Source organism: Mustelus asterias, chromosome 4, assembly GCF_964213995.1.
Source record: "Mustelus asterias chromosome 4, sMusAst1.hap1.1, whole genome shotgun sequence".
In the NCBI taxonomy this organism is placed as follows: domain Eukaryota; kingdom Metazoa; phylum Chordata; class Chondrichthyes; order Carcharhiniformes; family Triakidae; genus Mustelus; species Mustelus asterias.
Genome location: NC_135804.1, coordinates 104,652,578 through 104,672,481, shown reverse-complemented (window position 1 = coordinate 104,672,481; position 19,904 = coordinate 104,652,578). Strand labels below are relative to the sequence as shown.

Genomic DNA, 19,904 nt, shown 5'->3' with positions numbered 1-19,904 from the left:
CTCCAGATCATCTATATAAATGGTAAACAGTTGCGGCCCGAGTACCGATCCCTGCGGCACGCCACTAGTTACCTTCCTCCAACCGGAAAAACACCCATTTATTCCGACTCTTTGCTTCCTGTCGGATAGCCAGTCCCCAATCCACTTTAACACACTACCCCCAACTCCGTGTGCCCTAATCTTCTTCAGCAGCCTTTTATGGGGCACCTTATCAAACGCCTTTTGGAAATCTAAAAACACCGCATCCACCGGTTCTCCTCCATCAACGGCCCTAGTCACATCTTCATAAAAATCCAACATGTTCGTCAAGCACGACTTTCCCCTCATGAATCCATGCTGCGTCTGATTGATCGAACCATTTCTATCCAGATGCCCTGCTATCTCCTCTTTAATAATGGATTCCAGCATTTTCCCTACTACAGACGTTAAGCTGACCGGCCTATAGTTACCTGCCTTTTGTCTCCTTCCTTTTTTAAACAGCGGCGTAACATTAGCCGTTTTCCAATCAACCGGCACTACCCCAGAATGCAACGAGTTTTGATAAATAATCACTAACGCATCCACTATTACCTCTGACATTTCTTTCAATACCCTGGGATGCATTCCATCCGGACCCGGGGACTTATCCACCTTCAGTCCCATTAGTCTACCCAGCACTGCCTCTCTGGTAACATTAATTGTATTAAGTATTTCTCCTGCTGCCAACCCTCTATCGTTAATATTTGGCAAACTATTTGTGTCCTCCACCGTGAAGACTGACACAAAAAACTTATTTAAAGACTCAGCCATATCCTCATTTCCCACTATTAACTCCCCCCTCTCGTCCTCCAAGGGTCCAACATTCACTCTAGCCACTCTATTCCTTTTTATATATTTATAAAAACTTTTACTATCATTTTTTATATTAATTGCTAGCCTAGCTTCATAGTCTATCCTTCCTTTCTTTATGGCTTTCTTAGTCTCTCTTTGTTGTTTCTTAAATTTTTCCCAATCACTTGTTTCTCCACTATTTTTGGCCACTCTGTACGCAGCTGTTTTTAATTTTAATACTCTCCTTTATTTCCTTCGTTATCCACGGCTGGTTCTCCCTTTTCTTACAATCCTTGTTTTTTGCTGGAATATATTTTTGCTGAGAACTGAAAAGGGTCTCCTTAAAAATCCTCCACTGTTCCTCAGCTATCCTACCTGCCAGCCTGCTCTCCCAGTCTACCTTAGCCAATTCATCCCTCATCCTATCATATTTCCCTCTGTTCAAACAGAGGACACTGGTTTGAGACCAAACTTTCTCCTCTTCCATCTGAATCAGAAATTCGACCATATTGTGGTCACTAGACCCAAGAGGGTCCTTCACAATAAGATCCTTAATTCTACCTACCTCGTTACACAATACCAGATCCAAAATAGCTCGTTCCCTCGTCGGTTCCGTAACATGCTGTTCAAGGAAACTATCCCGACAGCATTCTAAGAACTCTTCCTCCATTCCACCCTTACCGACTTGAGTCTGCCAGTCAATGTGCATATTGAAGTCCCCCATGATTATTGCCGTTCCGTTTTTACACGCATCCCTTATCTGCTTGTTTATAGCCCTCCCTACCTCAACATTATTATTTGGGGGCCTATATACCACACCTACTAGTGTCTTTCTCCCTCTACTATTCCTCATCTCTACCCATAATGATTCCACGTTTTGTTCCTCAGAGCCTATGTCATCCCTCAGTACTACCCTGATATTATCTCTTATTAATAGCGCGACCCCACCACCTTTTCCTTCCTGTCTATTCTTCCTAAACGCCTGATACCCCTGGATATTCATCTCCCAGTCCTGGTCACCTTTCAGCCACGTTTCTGTAATGGCCACTGGATCGTACCCACTTGTGCTGATTTGCACCATCAACTCATTGTTGGGTGGAAGCTTGCAATGACAGGTGAATTATACCATGAAAATAAGGGGTGTCATGCTCTAATAAATTACTTGCTAACCAATGAGTAACTAATCTTATCTCAAATGTTGCTGCAATATGCAGAAAATACAGTTTTCCATTCTCGGTCACTTCAGCAAACAGCAGCCGAGATCAGAACCTCACTTTAAGATAGAAATCCAAGCAGTTCTAAAACTCCTTCTCCTCTACTGCACTTATTTGGTGATTTCCTCCAAGTACAGGAATAATATACAAACCACGTTGAGTGATTTTATAACAATGCAGAAAATGTTGCTGTGAAGCTAGAATTCAGGTCTTTTAAGTAAATTGATGCAAATTCATTTTTGTTGCAGTGAAGAGGAAACTGTTTATATGTAGGCTGGTGAAAGGTTATCGATTTGAAACATGAACCGTGTTTCTCTCTTCACAGATGCTGCCAAACCGGATAACTATTTACAGCATTTTCTGTTTTTATTTCAGATTTCCAACATCTGCATTATTTCCCTTTGGATTAGTAGTTTGCCTTTCACTTTATAGTACAGAACTTGAGTATTGCTGAAAAAAGAGACACGCTGTCAAAGCTTGTCTTGCACTTATCAGAACAGGTTTGCAAGAATACCAAATCTTAAGGGAACAACAATTTACACTGCCTGACAGTGTACTGATTTGTTGACAAGTGGACTCTGATTGGTAGAGCTGGATATTTTACCAAACCAGTATTGGTTTTAATATAGCGCCAATATGTTTGTGTTCCTCTTAATCCATTATTGCAAACTGCTTCTAAAAACAGACCTACAACCACAGCTATTTCATATTGTTATGCAGCTCAAAATTCTCTCTACAAACAGAACCCAAGTTTCTAAAGCCAAAGATCTAAAGTTGTACTGAGAGACATACTATGTACAGCAGACAGACTATAAAAGAGCCATTAACTCATCACACTTTATTGAAAGTCAAATGAATATACTCCAAATACAAATGAGTTTTCCAAAAGAATGGTGCATTACTCATTTCTACCGTTGATAATGCTACCCATTAACTTGACCCCTTGGTACTCTGAGTCAGAACACGAGTTCAAACCTCACTCCAGACTGGTGAATAGAAAATCTAAGCTGACACATCAAATCACTACTGTGGCAGTGCTGCATTGTTGAGAGTGCCATCTTTCTGATTGAGACCCTATCCATCTGCTCAGGTACGTTACAAAGATTCTATAGTATTATTAGAAAGGAAGAACAACAGTTCTCTCGCTCCTCACCAACCTTTATCCCCCAACTAACACCACCCATAAAAAACAGACTAACTGGTGATTTACCCAATGCAGTTCTTAGGATAAAGAGTCTGCCATGTTTAACTGTTGTTTAATGCCATATAATTGTAAGTTAATTCCCTTTCTATCCCCAAAACACTGTTGTTTGTAGGACCTGGCCATGAGTATGTTTGCTGCCATGTCTTAATTACTTATTTCATTTGAGTTGAGTAATTAATTAAAAATTTCCCCCTTCTATTTAAAATATCTAAATTAGGCAGTGATTATAAACCCAAGAAGTTTATTTTATGTTAAGATAAATATGATCCATGCTTGATCAAGATTTCTATGAAGTAATACATGTTTTATATCTTCCAAGGTCTAGGTCAGTCAAGTGAACATGTTCAAAGTCTTCAACAATGCTGATCTATGACTTGACCATCAGGACTGATGCAAAAAAAAAGGTGCAGCAAATGGGTGCCCTTAGTGCCTGCAGGTCTATATTAATTTGTGAAAGGCACTACTAGATAGTCTCTTATTATTTTGAACTAAGGGGCTGGGGAGAAGAGCAGAAGGAACAGAAGATAAAAAGAATGCCCAACCATCTTATGTACTTTCAAAAACTAGGATAGCACAAACTGTTAGGCGGCCTATAAGATGTATAACGAACTATACAATTTCCTAGTAAGGTAGTAGTGGGTGGCAAGGTGAAATTAACAGGTATAGAAAAATAAAAATGGAAAGGGGGCCAAGATAAATATTGGTAAAGAGTAGCAATCTTCAAGGCATAGCACATAAGTGAAGCTGGTGTATTAAGACTGGATTTTTCCTTCATATAAGGACTGAAATTTGTTGCGGGTGGAGGGGGAAAGAGGTGATGGGAAGGTGAAGCAGCAGAAAATAACAGATGAGGAAGTCCACAACTGAATCCCTGCTAGTGCTGCCAGGAATTCTCCTCCAATTAGCTCAATAGGGAAATTGGTCAGTCACCCCTTTGCTGTCCTCCATACATACATACACACAATGATCAGCTGAGGATAATTCACTCCAGACCAGCAGCAGGAATCTTCAATTACCATTATTGGAAAGTAGATGGGCGAGTACAGGGATTTCTCCCTCTTTTCAAACAACTTATCCTGACCACAACCCCTAGTGAAGACTTTGACAATTGAACGTTTTTGAAGGGATTCTGCTTTGTTTGATACACATACCGGGGAGGCACGGTAGCACAGTGGTTAGCACCACTGCCTCACAGTGTCAGGGACCTGGGTTCGATTCCTGGCTTGAGTCATTGTCTGTGCAGAATATGCACGTTCTCCCCGTGTCTGTGTGGGTTTCCTCCGGGTGCTCCGGTTTCCTCCCACAGTCTGAAAGACGTGCTGGTTAGGTGCACTGGCCATACTAACTTTTCCCTCAGTGTACCTGAACAGGTGCCGATGTGTGGCAACTCGTAGATTTTCACAATAACTCCATTGCAAGCCTACTTGTGACTGATAAATAAACAAACATTAAATAAACCTCCTCCACTTTGATCAGGGCTTTCTCTGCATAGTAGTTATCCAGCTCAGCACAATTAATATGTCTGATTTAGGAAAATAGGTCAGGGTCATGATCCTGCCCCAGTTGTCCTTTGGCAGCAAAATTACATTGGAGGAAAAATGCAATGGGCATTGGTCCAAATAGCCTTTTCTTTATAGGGTTATTGTTTTGGTTCATACATAAACTAGTCCATTAGGTCAGGAACTGATATTTTGTATTTCCAACAGTTAGCTGAAGGGGCGCTTGGGAGTTGACACTGGAAGTTAGGAGGAAAATTGTAGCGCCTCATGCCTCACACACCTGTCATTATTTATGTGTGTGAGGAAGGCAGACCAGTTGAGTGACCAATTTCCCTATCGGGGCAAAGGAAGCAGGATTTTTGGTTGCAGTCGTAGGAATTCAACGGCAGATTTCGGCAACCCCCATTTTCTGCTGCTCCAGCCATATATAAATAATATTTTATAAGGGAGAAAAATCCAGTCTTAATACTTAAAAGATCTCATAACAGGACTATTGATTTGATATGGGAGTTTCATGTCAACAAAATGAGGGCATCAACATAGATACACTGGAATTCTATTGCATCACCATCTCAATTTGTCTGAAAGATTTCTAGTGTGCATCATTCTAATATACAAACTCCAGAATGCTTCATTAAATTAATTTCACTGAGCTCAGGATACTGTCCACCTGTTTCACTCCAAAAAATCCATTCTAACACACAGATAATTCCATTGTTTTAAGCACTTGGGAGGCTCGATGTTAAAGATGCTATGCAAGTGCAAATTGTTGCGCATGTAATGTTAGTGCAGCTAATTAAGAATACCAGGCCTCCACAAGATAAGTACTTGGCTTTCTGTTCCCAATATCATTGCAACCATATGGAATTTTGGATGATCACCAGCAACATAATGGGAAATAATTGTAAGAGACATAGCAAACAAAGTACGATGGTCTGAGGAATAATATGTTTAACATTGACTATCTAAATATAGCTACATATATTTTTAAAATAAATATCTATATCATATTCACTTCCTTTTCAGAGCTTTGTATATCATGCACTTTGACATAGCTTCTCACACTTATTAAATTTGTCAGATGGTAAAACAACAATAGAACATCAAGAAATTACCAAAATTTTTCCTTCACTTCTTAAACACGTGAACAGTCTGACAATTTAATGACAGTGGAGGAGTGGAGAATTGGTGTTGAGGTAGAGCTGGATGTCATCAGCGTACACGTGAAAACTAACACTGTGCTTGGATGATATCGCTAAGGGGCAGCATGTGGATGAGAAAGAAGATGGGGCCAAGGATAGATCTTCGGGAGAGGCATGATGAAACAGTGCGAGAGCAGGCAGAGAAGCCATCAGATGTGATTTTCTGGACATGATTAAATAGATAGGAATGAAGCCAGGTGAGAACTGTCCCACTCAGGTAGATGATAGTGGCAGAGAATGGTGTGGTCGACCGTGTCAAAGGTTGCAGACAGGTTGGGATGGATGAGGACGGAAACATTACCTTTATCATAACCACATAGAATAAAGTTTGTGAGTTTGATAAAATACGCTCTGGTACTGTGGCAGAGGCAAAAACCTTCCTGGAGGGATTTAAACATGAAAAGACGAGAACTGATTTTGGAGACGCGATGGAAAGCTTGCAAAGACAGAGAGGTCAAAAGTTGGTTTTTTGAGGAGATTATACTAAGCTAACAAGTTTAAGTCACAGACTAGTGTTTATTATAGTACTTTAAGCCACATAAAAGTAATCTTTCCTTCCTCATCCATCCCAGCCTGTCTGCAACCTTGGACACGGTTGACCACACCACCCTCCGCCACTATCATCTAGTTGAGTGGGACAGCTCTCGCCTGGCTTCACTCTTATCTATTCGTATCCAGAAAATCACTTTTGATGGCTTCTCTGTTATCCACTGTTTTGGTATACTAAATAATCCGATTACAGGAAGGCTATTGGACATGGTCAATAATTCTGCTTTTAGACACTATTCCTCTTCCTTCAAAAGCATCAATCCACCACAAAAATCCATCCTCAAACTTTGCTGTCCTCACTAACCACCTCAACAGATAATTGCCACATAGTTCCCTGAGTGTACTCCCAAAACTATCATAGTCAAACATATGAATGGCATCCACCCTAACACATGACTATGGTTCATCATGTCTTCTTTGCAAGTGGCTTTCCTCTGTAGAGGAAGCTTCCTATGACAATTCAATGCCCTCACTCATGTTCCCTGCTGGAATTCCTGCAGGCTGAATGGGGTCAACAGTGGGTTATTCTTTGACGCTTTACATAATTCAACTACCTGCCCAGGCTCTCCTATGAAGAGCACTCACCTGTGATGGTTGTATTAGTGGAACTCTACCTCAGCAGCACTTGGAACCTTCGGCAGAGAAGGAACGAAAATGACATTTAGTCGTGTTTGAATAATGGAAATACCATTACTCAAATAATTCAAACTTTTGTTTAAAATTGCTACAAGTTCTACTGTATTTAAAACCAAATTTGCTGAAATAGCAATGCTGCAACCAGAAAAATTGTTCTTTGCTTCACACCCTCATAAAAATCCAAACAGGTTACCACTTTAACCAGAAGTGTTGTACATCGTCCAGAGATTTGTATGCAAATAAACTTATGGACGTAGTTAAGAACTTCAAAACAAAAGTTCTTTATAGGCCAGATGCACTAGTATTTATGCAACTAGAAATCCCCATCCATTCATCCGGCTTTTTTTTCAAACAAGGAAGCAGTGCTCCGAAGAAAGCAGCAAAGCTAGATTTTTAAAAAAAATTAATTCATGGGATGAGGCATCACTGTCTGGGCCAGCATTTATTGCCAATCCCTAATCGCCCTTGAGGTTTTTTTAAAAAGACACTATATTAGGTGGAGTGTAAATTAGTTCAACTGAAATCAAAAATGGACTAGGTAACAAACAAAATACATTTTTTTAAAACTATAGAGAAAAAAGGGCAGGAAAGATTCAAAGACCACCAAAGATCGGATACAAAGAACAAAGAACAGTACAGCACAGGAAACAGGCCCTTCGGCCCTCCAAGCCTGTGCCGCTCCTTGGTCCAACTAGACCAATCGTTTGTATCCCTCCATTCCCAGGCTGCTCATGTGACTATCCAGGTAAGTCTTAAACGATGTCAGCGTGCCTGCCTCCACCACCCTACTTGGCAGCGCATTCCAGGCCCCCACCACCCTCTGTGTAAAAAACGTCCCTCTGATGTCTGAGTTATACCTCGCCCCTCTCAGCTTGAGCCCGTGACCCCTCGTGATCGTCACCTCCGACCTGGGAAAAAGCTTCCCACTGTTCACCCTATCTATACCCTTCATAATCTTGTATACCTCTATTAGATCTCCCCTCATTCTCCGTCTTTCCAAGGAGAACAACCCCAGTCTACCCAATCTCTCCTCATAGCTAAGACCCTCCTCCATACCAGGCAACATCCTGGTAAACCTTCTCTGCACTCTCTCCAATGCCTCCACGTCCTTCTGGTAGTGCGGCGACCAGAACTGGACGCAGTACTCCAAATGTGGCCTAACCAGCGTTCTATACAGCTGCATCATCAGACTCCAGCTTTTATACTCTATACCCCGTCCTATAAAGGCAAGCATACCATATGCCTTCTTCACCCTATATGTGTAAAATAAAACAAAGATGTTCTGAAATTATAAAATCATTGTCAGCGTATCAAGGACGCTGGAAACATTGGAGTATTAACTATCTTTAGAAACAAAAGAATGGTGACAGTATAGGAGGCAGTCATTTGACCCATCATGTCTGTACCTGGACTATGTAAGGGGCAACTCTGTCAGTAGTTCCATTCTTGCATGTTTTCTCTGTAGCCCTGCAAATGTTTCCCTTTAGCTAATTATTCAATTCCCTTTTGAAAACCATGATTGAATTTGTCTCGAACACACCCTCAGGCAGTACATTCCAGATTCTAATCACCCATTGCGTAAAATAATTTTCCTCATGTTGTTAGTTCATCTGCGATTCATCTTAAATTGGTGCCCTCTCGTTCTTAAACCTTCCAATGGGGCGTTTCTCTCCTTCTACTCTGTCCAAATCCCTCAAGATTTGCAAGATCTCTATCAAATTTCTCTACAACCTTCTCTTTTCCATGGAGAACAGCTTCAGCCTTGTCAATTTATCTGCATAATTTAAGTCTCTCATCCCAAAAACCATTCTCAAATTCCTTCCCATCCTGTGCCTAGAATCAGGCACCAGACTCCAGCTAAGGCCAAACCAGTGTTTTACAAAGTTTACTATATTTATTGCTTTTGTACCCTTTGCCTCAAATGTATTTTTAACCTTCCCTACCAACTTCAACAATTTTGTATATCCACTGCCTAGTCCCTCTGTTCCTTCAAAGCTTCAGAATCATATCCTTTATTTTGCATTGCCTCTTCTCATTCTTTCTAGGGAAACATATCACTTTATTCTTCTCTGCATTAAATTTAATCTGCTACTCATCCATCCATTCCACCAGCCCTTTTCCTTATAGCTCTGTGCCCTTGCTCGCGACGCTCCCACTAGTGAAAACATCTCACCATCTACCCTGTCAAGCCCCCTCAGGACCTTATATGTTTGACGGTCACCCCTCACTCTTCTAAACTTCAACGAATATTGATACAAACTATGTAGTCTCTCTTGATAGGAAAACCCTCTCATTCCAGGAATTAGCCTGTTGAATCTCCTTTGAACTGCCTCCAATATTACTACATCCTTTTATAGGTAAGGGGACCAAAACTGTGCGCATTATTCCAGGTGAAGCTTCACCAACTGCCACAAATTGCAACAATTGCAACAAAAACTCCCTATTTTTAAACTCCAACCCCTTTGCAAGAAAGGCCAAAATGCCATTTGCTTTCTTATATACTTGTTGGGTCTGTCTGCTAGCTTTTTGTGATTCATGCACTAGAACACCTAGATCCCTTTGTGCTTTACTTACCGGCAGTTTCTCTCCAATTAGATAATAATCTGCCTTTTGATTCCTCCTACCAAAGTGCATGATCTCAAATTTCCCCACATTAAACTCCATTTACCCGATTTCCCCCTGTCACTCAATCTATCTATATCCCATTGCAGAATCACAACATATCCTTCCACCTACTTTTGTATCATTGGCAAATTTGGAAACTTTACATTCTGTTCCTTCCTCCAGGTCATTAACGTGAATAGTGAACAATTGCAGGCCAAGAACTGATCCCTGCAGTACTCCATTAGTTACATTTTTCCTCTCCGAAAAGGACCAATTTATTCCAACGCTCTGTCTTCTATGTGACAGCCAGTTTTCAATCCATCTTATCACACTTCTTCCGCTTCCATGGGCTTTTAATTCATGCATCAGCCTCTTATATAGCACCTTGTCAAATGCCTTTTGGAAAGCTACACTTCATATCTATGCCGTACTGTCTCTTTTACCTCATGGGCTTCAAATTTGCTGACAGACCTGTAGCACTTCATCAAATAACAGTACGGCATCAACTAAAAATGAAAATAGAGAAGTTTTGAATTTTCACAGTGGAAGTGAATTTTGCGTGATCAGTTTTTTGTGTCAAAAAGAATAAATTAATAAACATTATAATCTCATTGTTTTCATGCATGTTGGAGTCATACTGAGCACCAGAGGATGATGACTGTAGTTGTTGGAGGTCAATCATCTCAGCCCCAGTACATCACTGCAGGAGTGCCTCAGGGTCGCCTCCGAGGCCCAACCACTTTCAGCTGCTTCATCAATGATCTTCCCTCCATCATTAGGTCTTAAGTGGGGATGTTAAAGGATAATTGCACAATGTTCAGCACCATTTGTGACTCTCAGATACTGAAGCAGTATCCATATGCTGCAAAACCTGGACAATATTCAGGTTTGGACTCATAAGTTGCAAATAACAATCGCACCAACAAGTGCCAGGTCTCTGACAAGAGAGAACCTAACCATTTCCCCATGACATTCCATATTACCATCGCTGAATCTCCCACTAACAACAACCTGGGAGTTTACATTCACCAGAAATTAAACCAAATACTGTGGCTACACGAGCAGGACAGGGGAGGAACCCTGTGGTGTGTGATTTCTCAAAGACTGCACCATCTATAAGACACAAGCCAGCAGCATGATGGAAGACACTCCACTTGCCTGGATGAGTGCAGCTCCTACAACACTCAAGAAGCTTGACACCATCCAGGACAAAGCAACCCACTTGATTTGCACCCCATACACCACATTAAACCTGCAGTGCCAGATACATAGGCTGTAAGTCTAAATTATGGCAAATCGTATCAAACAGCATATCCCTTTAGCTGTTCAAAATAGTCAGACTACTGAAGGTACTCAACCAACCCATGCTTACAAAACTCAAATAATAATGTAACGTTAGATGTGATTACATGATTAAACAGCACTTGGTGAACAATGCTAAGTGTGTTCAGAATTACACCATCAATTTAAGATTATGACTCAGGCTCACAATGTAGTCATTTATGCTTGCCAGAAGCTATATATATTCATATGCAGCGACCTGTTCTCTTCCAGCAAAACAAAAGAATATATTCAGGCATTGCATGTTTTTAATGAATAATCAAAAGCTAGGAGATAATAGCTCCCTAGTTCATTCATCATGGCAATGTCTCAAACAATCAGAGCTGATCTGAAAACCAATCAGCACCCCATTTTTCATGCAGTATGAATTTCTGTTCTCTCTGAAATTTGGTATTCTTGCATCTGTCCTGATGAGTGCAAGGTGAAAAGCTTGACATGTCTTTTTTCTCAATAGTACTTAAGCTCTGTACTATCAAAAAGTATACAGAATCCTGGGCTTTATAAATAGAGGTGTGGATTATGAATGCAAAGAGGTTATGATAAACTTTAATAAAACACTTGTTCAATCTCTACTGTAGAATTCTGAGAACCACATTTCAGGAAGAACACAAAGGCTTTAAAAGTGGATCCACTAAAGATTTATGAACATGGTTCCTGGATCCATGGATAGACTTAAAATACTGGAATTGTTCTCCTTACAGCAGAGAAAGATGCAAGGGAATTTGATAAAGGTGTTCAAAACAATTTAGGGTCTAGACAGAGTAAACAGGGAGAAACTGTTCCCATTGGCACAAGGGAGACCAGAGGACACGGATTTTAGGCGAGTGCAACATGAGGAAGAACACAGCATTATGGATGGCACAACGGTTAGCACTACTGCCTCACAGCACCAGGGACCAAGGTTCAATTCTGGCCTTGGGTGACTGTGTGGAGTTTGCACATTCTTCCCATGTCTGCATGGATTTCCTCAGAGTGCTCTTGTTTCCTCCCACAGTCCTAAAATGTGCAGATTAGGTGGACTGGCCATGTTAAATTACCCCTTAGTGTCCCAAGATGTGGTTAGATGGATTAGCCATAGTAAATGTGTGGGGTTGCAAGAATAAGGTGAGGGAGAGAGCCTGGGTATGATACTCTGTCAGAGAGTCGGTGCAGACTCATAGAAACATACTCAATGGGCTGAGTGGCCTCTTGTGCACTCTAGGGATTCCATGTGGTTAGAATTTGTGTTGGAGGTAGGTTTGACTGTGACTATTAAAAAGGAATTGAATAAGCACCTTAAGAGAAAATATTTGAAGGGCTACAAGGAAAGGGCGAGGGAGTGAGACTAATGGAGTTGCTCTTGCAAAGAGCAAGCATAGACACAACAGGCTGAATGGCCTTCTTCTGTGTGGTAACCATTCATGACATGATACAAAGTTCATATAATTTCAAGAATTTATTTTTATCCAAAGAACAACTTCCCTAATTGTCAAGTACCTAAGCGGAAAGGGTGTGTCTATGATTTGCCAGGTACTTCAGGAATGTTCTTTAACAGGTTACACAATGCATTGTTTAACTTACAACACAAGTCACTTCACAGGTTTCAAACATCATCTGAGGCAATTTTTATATTTCCTACCACGCTTCACCAAAATCAAGTTAAACTTTCTTTTTCTTTTCTTGCATTTTGCACATACTTGAACTTCATAATAATTCAGAGAAGCAATAAACATGAAAATGAAAATGCAACAAATCTTTTTGTAATAATCAAAGTACAAAGCCAATTTAAAGTAAAAACTGTACATTGCAGCCAGTTTACTGCATGTTTACTAGTGCATGCTCTGATAGTTCTCATTCTAGTATGACTATCTTAATTTTTAAAAAATGAGGAATTGAAAGATCAGGGATTGAAACAAAAAGCTACTTTCATATATCAACTCTTCACCATTGGTAGCTATATATTGGTTACTCCAAGTCTAAATCTTGGAAAGTCACATTATCTTACTGAAAGAGGCCAAACAGCAAGAAACTGGTCATTGCATATACAGTTTACAAAACTGTGTGTGTAGGTATTCACATCATTTTACTTTATTCTCCAGTCAAAATTTTCGATGATTTAAAATTTTCTATGAACAAAGAACAGTACAGCACAGGAAACAGGCCCTTCGGCCCTCCAAGCCTGCGCCGCTCATTGGTCCAAATAGACCATTTGTTTGTATCCCTCCATTCCCAGACTGCTCATGTGACTATCCAGGTAAGTCTTAAACTATGCCAGCGTGTCTGCCTCCACCACCCTACTTGGCAGCGCATTCCAGGCCCCCACCACTCTCTGTGTAAAAAAACGTCCCTCTGATATCTGAGTTATACCTCACCCCTCTCACCTTGAGCCCGTGACCCCTCGTGATTGTCACCTCCGACCTGGGAAAAAGTTTCCCACTGTTCACCCTATCTATACCCTTCATAATTTTGTACACCTCTATTAGGTCTCCCCTCATTCTCCATCTTTCCAGGGAGAACAAGCCCAGTTTACCCAATCTCGCCTCATAGCTAAGACCCTCCATACCAGGCAACATCCTGGTAAACCTTCTCTGCACCCTCTCTAAAGCCTCCACGTCCTTCTGGTAGTGCGGTGACCAGAACTGGATGCAGTACTCCAAATGTGGCCTAACCAGCGTCCTATACAGCTGCAACATCAGACTCCAGCTTTTATACTCTATACCCCGTCCTATAAAGGCAAGCATACCATATGCCTTCTTCACCACCTTCTCCACCTGTTCTGCCACCTTCAAGGATTTGTGGACTTGCACACCTAGGTCCCTCTGTGTTTCTATACTCTTGATGGCTCTGCCATTTATTGTATAACTCCCCTCTACATTATTTCTTCCAAAATGCATCACTTCGCATATATCTGGATTAAATTCCATCTGCCATTTCTCCGCCCAATTTTCCAGCCTATCTATATCCTGCTGTATTGTCCGACAATGTTCATTGCTAACCGCAAGTCCAGCCATCTTTGTGTCATCCGCAAACTTGCTGATAACACCAGTTACACCTTCTTCCAAATCACTTATATATAATCACAAATAGCAGAGGTCCCAGTACAGAGCCCTGTGGAACACCACTGGTCACAGACCTCCAGCCGGAAAAAGACCCTTCGACTGTTACCCTCTGTCTCCTGTGGCCAAGCCAGTTTTCTACCCATCTAGCCACCTCTCCTTGTATCCCATGAGCCTTAACCTTCTTAACAAACCTGCCATGAGGGACTTTGTCAAATGCCTTACTGAAATCCATATAGATGACATCCACGGCCCTTCCTTTGTCAACCGTTTTTGTCACTTCCTCAAAAAACTCCACCAAATTTGTAAGGCACGACCTCCCTCTTACAAAACAATGATTTAAATGTTTCCAATGAAAACAAAAATGCTTTTTGATCAACACTGTTTCCTGTTCCTGGTTCCAGAGCATAATTATAAATATTTGAAAAAATTGCATCATGGGCAGTTTGTATATTATTATTATTTTCCTCTTCTCTTGAAGGAATTGATGTTGCCAACAACCCCCTCAAATATTCCAATTAAGAGTTCCAACAAGAGCATCACCAAATGGCCATGGATGCCCACTTCTTGAAGTGGCTGCTGGATGACAATCAAGAGAGGAAATGCTGGCCAAATGTCCCCTTCCTATTCCAGGAATGCAGAGGCCAACCATTGCACTCGTACCTCAATTGATAACAATTTGATACTTCAGAATTGGAAGGAATCTATTGTAGGCAGTCTTTGACTTGACATTTATAAATTTAGACCTTTTTTTGGCTTTACAATACTAGTTTTGACTTTACGATGCCATACCAGCAGTCAGTTACCAACTGTTATGTTCCATTATGTTCTGCCTTTCACAACCTCTGCAAGAGCAAATTGCTTCTCAGATATAGAAAATCTCACAGATCTGATAAACGCCCCAGTTGAAAACTGCCAAGTGGAAACTGGCAGGTCGGATGCCTGTTTCACAAATAAGTTTGAGTTTATTTAACCCTTATTGTAAACAGCTTTTTTTCTCAAAACTACAAAACATCAAATAAGGGGTGATCCAGTGAAATAGGGTTCAGGAACCAATCCCCTATTTATAGCATTGTACCTTATAGGAAAATCAGTTCCAAGTTACAGTGTTTCGAGTTACAAGGCGGTTTTCAGGAACAAATTGTATCGCAAGCCGGAGGATTGTCTGTACCCAGAGAATCTTATTCTTATCCAGGATCACAGGAATTGATGATGGAAGACCAAGGTCCATCCAGTTCACCTTCTACCATCCTGGTAGTCACATGACACAATGATAATGGGAGTTTTTTACTAATCAAACTAATCAATTAGTCCATAACAGGCCCAGAAAGGCTGGGATGGGAATTTTCCAGATGTTCACACCAGTGGGATTCTCTGATCCTGTTGCAGTGAATGGAGATTTGGCTGAGCACCAAATTCTCTGTTCTCGCTTGCAGCAACGGCAGTGTTTGAACGACCAGAGAATTTGGCACAGGAAAACCCAATTGGTTGGAGAACTTTGGGAACCACAGGTTCCTCCCTGCCCTGTATGTGAACCCTTGTTCTGCAATACCATTAAAAAAGTTCAGTTTTGCTGAGATCCAAGTGGTGCTCAGAACTTTTCAAAAACTGTTTGAGGATAAATGAGAATCCATTCTCCTCAGTCAGATCTACTGCACTGATGGGTGGAATTGCTCTTTTCTAGCTCCGAAACCCAAGGCAGAAAGTTTATAATACATCACTTTCTAATAAATTAAAGCATAGAAACAGGGTATTTGACTCAACATGTCCATGCCAAATGTTTATGCCTCCTTTCCCTCATCTTCTTCATCTAACCCTATCCGCATATTTTCTATTCCTTTTTTTAAACTTCCTCTGAAATGCATCTAAATTACTCACCTCAATTACTCTGTGTGGGAATGAGTTCCTCATTCAAACTACTTTCTAAATAGAGAATTTTCTCCTGAATTCGGAACTGGATTTATTGGTGACTCATTTTTTGACTAGTTTTGGGCTTCCACATAAGTGAAAACAGTTTTTCTACCTTTACCCTTTCAAAATTCAATTTTCTTTGTATATATTGATATATAGTAGGTGCCAAGGGATGTTTCATTATGTTAAAGACACTATGTATAAGTCGTTGTAATAGTGGAGCTTTGGTGTCACTCATGGTAAGGCAAATACATACTTGTATAAAAGTACAGTGCAACACCATGTAATGTGCACTATTACTCTGCTGGTAAGGTGCAACTGTGTTCTTTTAAAGTGATAAAATTCCAGGTCACTTTGATTGTTGTTTCATAAAGTAACTGCTAAAATTGGAAAACGCTCATCATTTTCTGGATCCAGCTCAGGGACAGCAAATGAAGTACAGTTACCGTAATACATCCACATTTGGCCACCCTGTTCTAGAAGGAACGTGAAAATCTTTGTAAGCGGGAGTGGGACTATTTGGACAGATTTCCAAAGAGCCAACAGAGGCGCCATGGGCCAAAGTTCAATTCCTGGCTTAGGTCACTGTCTGTGTGGAGACTGCACATTCTCCATGTCTGCGTGGGTTTCCTTTGGGTGCTCTGGTTTCCTCCCACAGTCCAAAGACGTGCTGGTTCGGTGCATTGGCTATGCTAAATTCTCCCTCAGTATACCCAAAAAGGCACCGGAGTGTGGCAACTAGGGGATTTTCACAGTAACTTCATTGCAGTATGAATGTAAGCCTACTTATAACTAATAAATAATCTTTAACTTTATTTATTTTAACAAATAGCCTCAAGTTCTATAGATTCCATGATCCCAAGCCTACAGTGTAGATTTGCAGAAGGCTTCATGGACAATATGTTTGTCAAAAGCTGTGTGTGTTTTGGAAATGCGGGAGCGGGAAGAAGAAAAAGGAGGAAAACGTGGAATAAGAGTGCTATGAGGGAATGTTCTCGAGGAGGACAAGAACAAAGTCTGAATTAAGATCTGAATCAAGCGAAGAGAGAGGAACAAAGGGAATATTGAGGCCTCAACTTTGAAGGGGCCCGGGTTTCTCACAACTTCCCCACCTCCTCCTACGCTTATTCCTACTTCCTTACATTGGTTTCTTAAGCCTTTTTTCTAACCTGAAAAATTTAAATTGCTCTGATTACGTAAATATAACAGCAGATTGATTAACAATAAAAGACAAAGTAAACTCAAGAATGCACATTTCTGTGCTCTTCTCCGCTATAGTATTGTTGATTGCACTTAAAGCACTTAGTCAGAAGAGAAAATAATATTCAAAAGAAAGCCATGACGAACACTGCATCATGCAACTGATGCTGCATGATTTAGAGTTTAGGTAAAGTTTGGTAAATTGAGAGAGTTGTTAGTTATTTAGCTGACACCTGCAGTTCCTCTGCATTCCCCATCTCCAATTTGAGAGAATCTAACCATTGCCGCTTGGTATTACTATCAGAAAATCCCCAACTAATCAACATCCCATGGTTTACATTCACCAGAAATTGAACTGGACCAGCTATATAGCAATCCCATCCACCAACTTAAAAAATTAACTCCCTCTACCACTTATGAAAAGTGGTAGAGGTACGTACCATCTAAGATGCACTCCAGCAACTCACCGAGGCTCCTTTGACAGCACGTTCCAAACCTGTGACTTCCACAAGCTAGTAGAACTAGGGCAACAGACATATGGGAACACTAATGCTTGCAAGTTCTCTTCCAAGTCACACTCCATCACTAATCCTTCACTATTACTGGATTTAAAAAAAGTTGAAACTCTATTCCAAAAATACTGTATCCATACTAGATGGACTGCAGTCATTCAAGAATGCAACTCACCTTTACTTTTCTCAAGGGTAATTAATTAGGGATAGCCAACTAATGCTAGCCCTACAGCAGCACTCCAATCCCATTAAAATATCTTATAAAATTGCCACCAGATACATGCTACTCACAACTAAATTATGCAATTTCTTCTCTTGTTCTTTTGAAAGCAAAAATCCGTCATCTCTATTTGTTAAGATCAAAAGGTGGGAGGGCCTTAATATTTACATGCCTACATTGCATCAACAGTCCATTCAACCTAGAAGTCAAAACCTGCCCTTACCAAGGATCCCCACAAATGTGCTTTCAAGCATGGATATCTAGATCCAAAGCAGGAACCTTATACGTTTTCTCCCCTAAAGCAAGTATACCAAGGTCCCAGTTGAGTTCAGTTAAGCCAGCACAAACCAAAAAAAAATCAATCTCGCACTCACTGTTCAGTTTGTAATGACTCTGTGGCGCACATAACCAGGTACTTAATCTATAAACAGTTCTTCCAGAGCGAGTACGTGAATGTATTGAAGATCCACTCTAAAATTACTGAGAAATAACTTGGAATGAAACGATCCCTTCAACGCAACATTAAAGTTACGAGTGAAGTTAAACACAGAGCAGAGCCGCTATCTTCAGGAACGCAATCTTATCACGAACAAAAAACCTTGCAAATTACCTCACCGGCTGTATAAATATCCTCGTGATCTGCACCCTCAGAGAGAAGTTGTCTTTTACAATTAGCTTCAGTCTTGGATGAAGAAATAGATTTTAAGTGGACTCGGAAATATTGTGGCTGGAAGAGGGCGGTGCTGTGACAGTTCAACTAACCTTCTCACACTTCTACCCAACGAGAACTAAGCAGCCTTTTAAACCGATTAAAACGCAGTGTAAAGCTGAGAGCCTGAGAGAGGAATAGATTGAAATGAAGGGAGATGGTGAGAAAGAAGACAAGCGAGCCACCCTACCTGACAGCTGCCTCTACGCCGAGATCAGGCCGGGGTTTGCCCTCGGCAGTATCCACACACTCCGGGGGGAAAGTGGTGGCGGGCCGGCCTGAGAGCCGCTCTGCCGCCCGTTCCCCACTCCGTTAGAGCACCGACACATCACAACAGCCCAGCCTCCCCGCCGTGACCTCGCCAGCTCACCCGGAAATGATAGCGGAGCCACAATCACCATGGAGACCGGGGCCTAGTCCTGCCAGCGCAGCAGCATCTCCTGACCCAGGGTCACCATCTTACAGCGGCTAAGAGAGGTGTTTAAAGAATATTTATTAGTGTCACAAGTAGGCTTACATTCACACTGCAATTAAGTTACTGTGAAAATCCCCCAGTCGCCACCCTCTGGCGCCTGTTCAGGTACACCGAGGGAGAATTTAGCATGGCCAATGCACCCTAACTGGCACATCTTTCGGATTGTGGGAGGAAATCCACGCAGACACACGGAGAATGTGCAAACTCCACACAGACAGTGATCAAGCCGGGAATCGAACCCAAGTCCCCGCTGCTGTGAGGTAGCAGTGCTAACCACTTTGCCACCCCACACTTCAACTGCATTGAAGTTACTGTGAAAATCCTTTTCCTGCCCCAAAAATATACTTTATTTATTAAATCTGTGAGAACATTACAATCATTCCAAAATGCCCATCACACAAAAAGCAATAATAATCAGATTCTTTACATACATCAAGTAACATTCTGAGATGCTTCAATACGGTAAAGGAAACGTTTCAGACATTTTACATTCGTCCTGTGCAAACCACCTTTTGCCACAGAGAGAATTTAGTATGACCAATGCACCTAATCAGTCAATCTTTCAGACTGTGGGAGGAAACCAGAGCACCCAGAGGAAACCCAGGCAGACTGTGCGGGCTCCACACAGTCACCCAAGCCAGGAATCAAACCCAGGTCCGTGGCACTGTAACACAGCAGTGCTGATGCACCTCAATGAGCACCCGGAAACAAGGCTTTAGAACTGAAGGCTTTAATACATTAACAATGAAACTACTAACACAAATTCACCCGTTCAGACTGAAG

The 19,904-nt window shown here is 41.3% G+C and overlaps 1 protein-coding gene across 6 annotated transcripts in view; it reads right to left on the bottom strand.

Moving 5' to 3' along the window:
• Positions 1-19,904, bottom strand: part of clcn5b (chloride channel, voltage-sensitive 5b) — a 140,289-nt gene that overhangs the window by 103,171 nt on the left and 17,214 nt on the right. Inside the window, exon 1 of one of the 6 annotated variants that reach the window (XM_078211516.1) lies at positions 18,837-19,019. The exons of 2 other annotated variants lie outside the window; for them this stretch is intronic. The gene's annotated coding sequence lies outside the window, so the exon portion shown is untranslated. Of the gene's footprint in view, positions 1-18,311; positions 18,489-18,547; positions 19,020-19,904 lie in introns of those variants that run through there. 3 more of the 6 variants (XM_078211517.1, XM_078211512.1, XM_078211518.1) reach the window with 3 other exon arrangements.